The sequence below is a fragment of the Balaenoptera physalus genome, assembly GCF_965194825.1.
Source record: "Balaenoptera physalus genome assembly, chromosome: 6".
NCBI classification, from domain to species: domain Eukaryota; kingdom Metazoa; phylum Chordata; class Mammalia; order Artiodactyla; family Balaenopteridae; genus Balaenoptera; species Balaenoptera physalus.
Window position 1 is genome coordinate 34,897,071 of NC_138885.1, and position 11,428 is coordinate 34,908,498.

The 11,428-nt window shown below is 37.3% G+C and overlaps 1 long non-coding RNA gene across 1 annotated transcript in view; it reads right to left on the minus strand.

Moving 5' to 3' along the window:
• LOC309662433 overlaps positions 1-9,559 on the minus strand; it is a 52,919-nt gene extending 43,360 nt beyond the window's left edge. The window contains exon 1 of the long non-coding RNA XR_014264675.1: positions 9,212-9,559. This is a non-coding gene — a long non-coding RNA (uncharacterized lncRNA). The remainder of the gene's footprint in view (positions 1-9,211) is intronic.
• Positions 9,560-11,428: the final 1,869 nt, after the last annotated feature.

An 11,428-nucleotide genomic window follows, 5' to 3' on the forward strand; every position in this document is an offset into this window, starting at 1 on the left:
TTTGGCAAACATTTCATGAGCATCTAATACATGTCAGGCACTGTCCTAAGCAGCATCAGTGAAAACTAAAATAAGTGTAATAAGATAGCGTCCTAGGCTACTTGGTGCTTGTCTACTGAGTAAAACAGACAATAAGCAAAGAAACAAATACATGTAACTATAATGTCAAACAACAATAAGTGTATGGCAAACGTTCAAAACACAGGAAGTGAAAAAAAGTTTTAAATTCTGAAGGAACAGAAAGTGCAGTAAGAAGAAACTGTAATGACTCACTTCCAGAAAAGAAAGATGCTTGGATATATTGCAGCCTTTCATATTCACCTTCCTCTGCCGTGGAGTCATTCTTAGAAACATAGTGGGAAGAAGTAGGAGGCACTCTCAAATTTCTTCTGGAGTGTCAAGAACCACCCTCCAAACTCTTTATCAGACTGGTTTTTAGAGAGACATCAAGCACTTTCTTCCCAAGCACCCAGCACTTTCTTATCCAAATACAGTGTTCCATGTGTTTTTACACTATTGGGCAGTGGTTCTTGTAACGTTCCTAGAGGATTTCACGGCCCCCTTTGAATATCTGATTTAAAATAGAGACCTTCCCTCCCCAAAAAACCCACAAGTACCTACGTAGAATGTGCTGCATTTAACATCGCGGGCTCATTGTGGATCATCAATGATCATCCTACTGGAGACTCCTCCAAAAAAATCATCTACCTTTGCATCATGAGGAGTGGGTTCTAACTGGTTTCGGCACAGGGGTCTAAAATCCAAGAGTTCCCCAGTTTAAATGCTGTGCGTGTTCAGAGACCTCTCAGCCAGAGGGCTTTAGGGTGCCAGGCTGCAGTGCTGATCACATGTGTGATCAGCAGTACTGTTGACTGCTGGTTGTTAGAGATCAAATAGGATTTCAATCCTGTTCATTTAAAAAAGAATTTTAAATGCATATGTGATATCAGTTGCTCCTGAAATGCACCGAATAAATACAATGAAATCTAACCCTACCCACATATTGGAATCACCTGGGGAGTTTTTAACAAGACTGATGCTCAGGCCCATATCAGATCAATTAAATCAGAATCTCTCAGGATGAGGTTCAGGAATTGGTGATGTTTAAAATCTCAGATAGGGACTTCTCTGGCGGCACTGTGGTTAAGAATCCACCTGCCAATGCAGGGGACATGGGTTCAAGCCTTGGTCCGGGAAGATCCCACATGCCGCGGAGCAACTAAGCCCGTGCGCCACAACTACTGAGCCTGCGCTCCAGAGCCTGCGAGTGACAACTACTGAGCCCACGTGGCAGAAATACTGAAGCTGACGCACCTAGAGCCTGTGCTCCGCAATAAGAGAAGTCACCGCAACCGCGTGCTGCAATGAAGAGTAGCCCCCGTTCGCCACAACTAGAGAAAGCCCATGCACAGCAACGAAGACCCAATGCAGTCAATAAATAAATAAATTTATTTTTAAAAAAAATCTCAGATAATTCCAATGAAGATCCTGATCTTCATGCATTGCAAATCTGGCTTTACTGAATTAAGAAGAGAAATACTTTAAACTAAACCCAACTGATCATAGAGTTGTTTATTTGGTTTATCTGAACTCAAAGGCCAGTAATTCAGATGATTCTGAATAGTCCTAACATTTCACAGAATATATGAAGAACAGAAAACTTATCAATAAATAGGTAGTTGGTTTCCGTATATGGGTCCAAACACAAATACCTGTGAGCAAAGATTCTTCTTACTTCTTCCTGGAATTCCAGTACCTAGTATAGAGCTTGGCACATATGAAGACTTAAGTAATGTTTGCTGAGTCAACCACATCATTTTGGTCCTTCCTTCCTCCTTCAAACACTCTAGGGAAGAAAATGTCATGATCACTCAGTACGTTGTCTAATGAGGCATTTAACTGCACATTTGAGAAGCAATATTATTGAATACATTCTTTCATTAAAATATTGATTATCTACCACGTGCCAAATATTATAATTGGTGCTGGGTATGATAATGACAATTTAATCCTTTTAAAATCATTCCTGACATTTTCTTTTAATCGATTATTAGAAATTAGTCCTAAGAAGATTAAGAGATACTCAAGACCACAGAGTTAGTCTGTGGTGGCAGGTAAACTGGAACTCCTATCTTCCAGTTCCCAATGTGGTGCTATTTTGGGGAGAGCAAAGTGTGTCACTTTTATTATGTATAAATTTAAAGTAATGAGACTAATTTTAACAGCAGACGATCGTTTAAGAAAGGAGTCACAACTTGTATCAATCTACATAGAGGACCTTTCCAGTTCTATCAGTCAGTTTTGTGTAAGCAACTATGGGATTAGAAATAGACTTTTTTTCATGTGTGGGTTACAATGAATTTTGAACTTAGAGCAAATAGTATCAAGTTCTGCATAAAAGTAAATTGTCTCTGAGACTCCAGGAGAATAAGTGAGGTATGCAAGGCAAAGAGTGAGTTGAGACTGGCACACAGGTTTAAGAAGAATAGAAAGGATATGTTGATTTCAAAATGAGTCTCTAATTTCAAACAAAAATATGCAATTGTTCAGCAATTTCAGTTATTCATATAGATTACTGTGAGAATGTATAAAATTTAGGTGAAACCCCCCAAGTAATTACAGATACTAATCACCTCTCTGACCCCATCTCCCACAGCTCTTCCTCTTGTTTTCTATTCTCTAGCAGCTTCAACTTTCTAATGGCACCTCAGGAAAGCCAAGGTTGATCCACTTGGGCATTTCTATATGGACTTGTCTTTCCCCAACTCTTCCTGAGGGCATTCCTTCCCTCTTTCAATCTCAATGCTTAATATCTCTCTCAGAGAGTACTTTGCTGACCACCCTACCTGAAACTGAGTTCCCAGGCCTCACCATCCCCTATGCCCCTACACTGCTCTATGATTTTCTTCTGAGCACTTAACACTCCCCAAAATTATTTTTATTTCCTTGTTTACATAGTGGTCTCTTCCATTAGTGTATATGCTCCATGAAGGCAGAATTCTGGCTCTCTTTGTCATTGTTGTATTCCTTGCAAACAATTCTAAAATTTATATAGAAACACAAAAGACTCCCAACAGCCAAAGCAATCTTGAGAAAGAAGAACAAAGCTGGAGGTATCATGCTCCCTGACTTCACACTCTCCTACAAAGCTACAGTAATCAAAGCAGTATGGTACTGGCAGACATTGCATGATTTCTATGTGTTTTACGGCCCAGAATGTGGTATCTTGGTGGATGTTCCATGTGAGCTACTACCCTGCTTTGATCTATGTTCATCAGCGATATTGGCTTGTAATTCTCTTTTTATGTAGGTCTTTGTCTGCTTTTAGTATCAGGGTAATGGTGGCCTTGTGAAATGAATTTGTGAGTGTTCCCTCCACATTAGCTTTTTGGAACAGTTTGAGAAGGATAAGTATTAGGTCTTCTTTATATGTTTGTTAGAATTCCCCTGTGAAGCAGTTGGGTCCTGGACTTTTGTTTGCTGGGAGTTTTTGATTACTAATTCAATTTCACTACTAGTGATCAGTCTGTTCAGGTTGTCTATGTCTTTTTGATTCAGTCATAGAAGATTGTATGTTTCTAGAAATTTATCTGTTTCTTCTAGGTTGTCCAATTTGTTGGCATATAACTGTCTGTAGTTTTCTCTTATGGTTTTTTGAATCCCTGTAATATTGGTTATAATTTCTCCTCTTTATTTTGTTTATTGGGTCCTTTCACTTTTTTCTTAATGAGCCTAGCTAACAGCTTATCAGTTTTGTTTATCTTTTCAAAAAACCTGCTCTTAGAGGATGGGGAGAAAAGGGAACCCTCCTACATTGTCAGTGGAAATGTAAGTTGGTGCAGCCACTATGAAAACAGTATGGAAGTTCCTCAAAAAACTAAAAATAGAGTTGCCATATGATCCAGCAATCCCACTCCTGAGCATATATCTGGACAAAACTATAATTCAAAAAGATAACATGCACCCCTATGTTCATAGTAGCACTATTCACAACAGCAAAAACATGGAAACAACCTAAATGTCCACCAACAAATGAATTGATAAAGAAGATGTGGTATATATATACAATGGAATACTACTCAGCCATAGAAAAGAATGAAATAATGCCATTTTCAGCAACGTGAATGGACCTAGAGATTATCATACTAAGTGAATAAGTCAGAGAGAAAAAGACAAATACCATATGATATCACTTATATGTGGAATCTAAAATATGACACAAATGAACTTATCTGTGAAACAGAAACAGACTCACAGACACAGAGAATAGACTTGTGGTTGCCAAGGGGAAGGGGGGTGGGGGAGGGATGGATTGGGAGTTTGGGATTAGCAGATGCAACCTATAATGTATAGAATGGATACAGAACAAGGTCCTACTCTATACCACAGGGAACTATATCCAATATCCTGTGATAAACCATAATGGAAAAGAATATGAAAAAGAATGTATATATATGTATAACTGAATCACTTTGCTGTACAGCAGAAATTAACACATTGTAAATCAACTATAAAATAATAATAATAATAACAATAATAATAATAATAAAAAACCCAGCTCTTGGTTTCATTGATCTTTTCTATTGGTTTTTTTTTTCTTTTCTTTTTTTTTTTTTTCTTTGGCCGCACCATGAGGCACGTGGGATCTTAGTTCCCTGACCAGGGATCAAACCTGCGCCCCCTGACATGGAAGCATGAAGTCTTAACCTCTGGACTGCCAGGGAAGTCCCTCTATTGGGTTTTTTGTTGTTGTTGTTGTTCTCTATTTTATTTCCTCTCTGATCTTTATTATTTCCTTTCTTCTGTTGACTTTGGGCTTTGGTTGTTCTTTTTCTAATTCCTTTAAATGGTGGGTTAGGTTGCTTATTTGAGATATTTTCTGTTTTTTGAGGGAGGCCTGTATCACTATAAACTTCCCTCATAGAACTGCTTTTGCTGTGTTCCATAGATTTTGGAAAGTTGTGTTTTTATTTTCATTTGTCTCAAGGTTCTTTCTTATTTCCTCTTTTGTTTCTTCATTGATCCATTGGTTTTTTAGTAGTGTGTTGTTTAGTCTCCACGTGTTTGTGTTTTTCCCACTTTTTCTTCCTGTAATTGATTTCTGGTTTCATACCCTTGTGGTTAGAAAAAATGCTTACTATAATTTCTACCCTCTTAAATCTGTTGAGACTTGTTTTGTGGCCCATAATGTGATCTATCCTGGAGAACTTTCTATGTACACTTGAAAAGAATGTATATTCTGCTCTTTTTGGATAGAATTCCTGTAGACATCTATTGTCCAACTGGTCTAATATGTCATTAAGGCCACTGTTTCCTTATTGATTTTATGTCTGGATTATGTGTTCATTGATGTAAGTGGGAGGTTAAAGTCCCCTACTATTATTGCATTATTGTCAATTTCTCCCCTTATGTTCACTAATATTTGCTTTATGTATTTAGGTGCTCTATGGCAGCTTTATTCTTAATTGATAAAGCTTGAAAGCAACCAGAATGTCCTTCAGTAGGTGAGTGGTACATCCAGACATGAAATATTATTCAGCACAAAAAAGCAATAAGCTATCAGGCCATGATAACATACGGAGGAAACTCAAATGCACACTACTGAATGAAAGAAACCAATCTGAGAAGGTTTCATGTTACCTAATTCCAACTATAAGACATTCTGGAAAAGATAAAACTATGGAGACAGTAAAAAGATCAGTGGTTGCCAAGATCTGGGGGAACGAGGGGTGAATAGGCAGAGCACAGAGGATTTTTAGGGCAGTAAAAATATTCTGTATAATACTATAATGGTGGATACATGTCATTTTATATTTGTCAAAACCTGTAAAGTATACAGCACCAAGAGTGAACCCAAATGTAAACTATAGACTTTGGATGATAATGATGTCAATGTAGGTTCATAAATTGTAACAAATGTAACACTCTGATGTAGGATGTTGATAGTGACAGAGGCTGTGCATGTTGGAGTAGGAGGCATATGAGAATTCTCTGTAGTTTCTATTCAACTTTTCTGTGAACCTAAAAATAGAAAATACATTTTAAAAAAAGAAATTAAGTACTGACACTTGCTATGATGTGTATGAACCTTGAAAACGTTATGCTAAGTTAAAAAGCCAGTCACAAAAGACCACATATTGTATGATTCCATTTATTTGAAATGTCCTCAAATGGTAAATCTATAGAGGCAAAAAGTAGATGAGTGTTTGCCATGGCCTGGAGGTTAAGGCATAATGGACAGTTAGTGTGAATGGCTATGGATTTTTTTGGAAGGAGAGTGATGAAAATGTTCTAAAATTAGATAGTGTTGATGGTTGCACAATTCTGTGAATATACTAAAAAGCAATGAATTGTACAGTTTAAATTGGTGAGTTTTATAGGATTTGAATTTTATCTCAAAAAAGCTGCTATATTAAAAAAAGACTAGCTTTAAAAGTACTTTGTGCAAGGATAGTTTTATCATATTAAGCATATAGCCTTAACCATAAGTCAATGCATAAGCATGACACTTAGATAACTTTGAATCCACTGGCTCCACCATCTGCTTTCTTTGTGCCTGCAGACAATCACTTGTCTGCAGATTGAGATAACCCTCATAGCATAGCTGAGCAATTTCATACAACATCACAGAAAAAGCACCTGGTGGGGCTTTCCTCACTGTTGGAGAATGAAATTACAAATACGTAAGAGGGAAAGGCAAAAACTAATCTTGTGTTACTGAACTGGAGTCAGAGATATCAGTATGAATTCATGTTTATTTTAATATGTTTACAGATAGATATGAGAATAACTATAGAAATATGTGTATACATAGTTTAACATACATACAGATATTTCCTAGTAGCCATCAGCACACCTAACGTTCAGATCTGAGTTTCTAAATACCATTTTCCAATAAAAGGAACTAAGATTCCCTGAAGAAATGGAAGATACTAGAATGGGAGCAGGGAAAATACAGATAAATCTGACCATCTGAAAGTGCTTTTTAAAAAAATACTAAAGGATGACTACATGGCAAAAGGACATGAAAGCCAACCTGAAAGAGCTCTAAATGGCCAGAGCTGGAACAGCACAACAAAAAAGTTAGTATTAGATTATGACCCCCCAAAATAAAGTAAATATCCATGAGCCCAAAATGATTTACACAAATGATTGAATCCATAAATAAATTCGGGAGAAGAAATGTTCTTTACAAAAGAATTCCAACGGATAAATAGAGAAGGAATGAGGGGAATATAACATCACCATTAGACACAGCAACACCTGCTGCAGGCAAGATCTGTAGATGAATGCTCAAACTGATGGGGGAAACTTTATGGAGTAAGCGGATATTTCCTTACCCTCAAAGTATTGCCCCCCAAATATTTATGAATTACAAGGGTGATTTTAACATTTGTTTACAAATGTATAGTAACTTTTCAGTGAAGAAACCTAGCAGACACCGCCTTAACCAAGTGATTAAGGTTTACACCCCAGTTGTAAGTTATGCTGATATCATGCACCCTTGATAACATGACATGACGTGAAAAAAAAGGACATATCAGCTCTGTAGTATTCTTCCCACCCATAACCCCAATCTAATCATGAGAAAACATCAGATTAAACCCAAATTGAAGGATATTCTAAAAATACCTGACCAGTACACTTTAAAAGTGTCAAGATAACAAAGAATAAGTGAAGACTAAGAATCTGTCATCGGTTGGAAAGGACTATGACAACGTGATGACTAAGTGCAATGTCTAGTATCTGGATTGGATCCTAGAACACAAAAAGGACATTAGTGGAACACTGGTGAAATCTGAGTAAAGTCTACAGTTTAGATAATAGTGTACAATGTTCATTCTTAGTTTTAGTAAATGTGCCATGGTTATGTAAGATGTTACTATTAGGAGAAGCTGGATGAACATTATTCAGGAGTTCTGTGTACTATCTGTACAACTATTCTGTAAATCTATAATCACTGCAAAACAGAAAAGTTAAAAAACAAAACAAGGACTTGGCCTGCTATACATGCTCAATAAATCATCCTCAATATTCTACCCTCTTGCTAGCTATCACCACAGCCTTCTGGGGTGACACCTCCCGAACTAATTAAACAATCCACTTTCCACTTTTCTGTGAACTCCCTCCCCAGCCTCAAATCCCTTTAGTTATAATGGGAAGACTCCAGGGAATCACAGTAGCCAATGCGATGCTTCCTACCACATGCCTCCTATGCCCTGCCTGGTCATAACTGATTGGACCAGGAACGGGCATTTGACCTAAACTGAGCCAATCAGCCCTTCTTTAGGGAAATTGAGATTCCAGGTACTTCTGTCTGATTTCTTGAATGGAGGAGATCTACTTCAGACCTCTTAGAATCTATTTTCTAATATCTGTCCTGCGAAGCAGGGAAGTCATTTATTATGGACAGAATGTTTGTTCCCCTCCCACAAATTCACATGTTGAAATCCTAACCCAATACACTATGTGGTGATATTAGGAGGTGGAGCCTTTGGGAGGTAATTAGATCATAAGGGTTTAGCCCTCATGAATGAGATTAGTGTCCTTATAAAAAAAACACCCCAGAGAGCTTTCTCATTTCTCTTTCTGCCAAGTGAGGACACAATGAGAAGTCAGCAGTCTAAAACCGAAAGAGGGTCCTCATCCGAACTCAACCATGCCAGCAGCCATATCTGGAATCCAGCCTCCAGAACTGTGAGAAATAAACTTCTGTTGTTTATAAGCCACCCAGTCTATGGTATATTTGTTGTAGCAGTCCGAGCCAACCAAGACACCATTCTTCAGCAAGAGGACAAAATGTGAGAGGCCGAACTGATAAATCAGGAGAGAAAAAATTATCTGGGTTACTATGGTGCTCTAGCCTTTAGCTCCTACTGGTTCCCAAAGCCTAGCTGCTCCCCTACCCTTAGATTCCATGAAATGCCCACTTAACCCTATTTCTCTTTGAGCTTAACCTGGCTAGATTTGGTTTCTGTTAATATAACTTTAATGTGCTAATTAATACAACTACTTTGTAAGACATGACATGCATTTACATGTATGGTTTCTGTTATATTTGCTTTTTAATAGTCAAGGTCAGTAATTGTTTTAGTCATAGTTTATATAAACTATCTGGTTAAATTACTCCTACCTTTTTACATATATACAAATAAACCACATCTTTTTAATTCTAGTCATTTGTTCATTCTGTGCTTGCTCTCTGAAATACCTTTGCTCTATCTCATCATGTCCAAATTCCATCCATACTGCCATGTTTGGTTTAAATGCCGTCTCTTCCATACAGTCTTCCTTGCCACCCACCTAAAAAAAAAGAATATGTATATATTACTATCCCATGGGATATATATATATCCCATGCTTTCTTATCTGTATCTTTCATTCCTTTTATCCCTTTCTATCTTTACATAGTCATTTACTTACACATATTGTCTCCCTCTTAGATGTGAAGCTACTTGAGATCAGCTTCCCTGTTCTCGTGTAGGCAGCATTTCAAGAAACATTGCATTGCATAACAATGCAAATACGTAAGTTAATTTCAACTGTTTAAGAAGGACAGAAATGAAAGATAGCAATGACAGTTAACTGTATTCTTTTACTGTACTTAGTAAGAAAATTATTTTTAAGAAGTAAAGCTATCTCACACCTAAAAGAAAATATTAGAGAATATCGTCGTCACCTTGGGTCAGGCAAAGATGTCTTAAACAGGATACAACAAAAAAACCACTAGTAAAGGAAAAGTGGATATATTACAGTATATTAAAATTAAGAATTTCTGTTCATCAAAAAAATCATTAAAAGAGAGAAAAAGTAAGACATAGAGTTGGAGAAAATATTTGTAAGATATATAAAAGACTCAAACCTAGACAGTTTTAAAAAAACATACAAATCAATTTTTTTAAAAAGACAAACATCCTGGGACTTCCCTGGCGGTCCAGTGGTTAAGACTCTACGCTTCCACTGCTGGGGGCACAGGTTCAATCCCTGGTCAGGGAACTAAGATCCTGCATGCCGCACAGCACAGCCAAAAAAAAAGACAAACATCCTAATAGAAAAAATGAGAAGAAGACTTGACCATGTACACCACAATGGCTAAACCTACAAAGATGGCAAAAATCAAGTGCTGACGAAGTGCTTAAGGTAGTAAGCAAGATGCTACTAGAAGTATAAACTGATACTGACTTTAGAAAAGAGTTTGGCTGTATCAGCTAAAGCTGGACACAGGCACACTCTGACCTAGCAGCAATTCACAGTTATGAAAGCATGCATGTGTCATGCACGCATCATCAAAAGTCATGCCTAAGAATGTTCATAACCACTATTCATAAAAGCTAAAACCTGGAAACAAATGTTCATCAACAGAAAATGAATAAAGTCATTGTGACATTCATACAAAGGCATATTACACAGCAATGAAAAAATTATTACTAAATGCAAAAATGTGAATGAGTTGCTTAAAGATGATGTTGACGGTTTTCTTGTTCATTTTTATTTAAAAGCAGGCACAGAAATTTTCCGATTGCAGGATTCAACTTATGTAAAGTTCAATCCCAGGCCAAATTAATTGATGATGTTAGAAAACAAATTGTGGTTATTTTTTTCAGGGGATACTGACTGGGAGAGAAGAGGGAAGCTTCCAGGGGGCTGGTATATTCTATTATTTCTTAATCCAGAGACTGAATATACAGATGTGTTCACTTGGCACAAATCCATCAAGTTGTAAACTTATAATCTGTGTGCACATTTCTGTATGACTGTTGTACTTCAATAAAAGATTTTTAAAAAGAAAAGTTTTCAAGCATTACTTGCAGCCGTGATATCAATGCCTTAGGCATCGTGCTAAAGGGTAGTGTATGTATAAATTACATATCGTTTTAGTAGCACAAAAACCTATTAAAATCAATATTTTTATATTATACCTTTGAGAATTAAGAGGTAAAATTACACAGTGATTTATTCAGAGGTACAAATAGGAACAATAATAAATGTTTATTGATTTTAAAGTTATGGAGGCTTGGGAATTTAAACCAGAGTTTCGGTATGCAAAGGCAAATAATTTGTTCAGATGACCTTGGTATTTATGATTAGCTGGGAATTTTTTAAAAAATAAATTTATTTATTTATTTATTTTTGGCTGTGTCAGGTCTTCATTGCTGCACACAGGCTTTCTCTAGTTGCGGCGAGCAGGGGCTACTCTTCATTGCAGTGTGTGTGCTTCTCATTGCAGTGGCTTCTCTTGTTGTGCAGCACGGGCTCTAGGTGCGTGGGCTTCAGTAGTTGTGGCACGCAGGCTCAGTAGTTGTGGCACACGGGCTTAGTTGCTCCACGGCATGTGGGATCTTCCCAGACCAGGGCTTAAACCTGTGTCCCCTGCATTGGCAGGTGGATTCTTAACCACTGCGCCACCAGGGAAGTCCCTAGCTGGGAA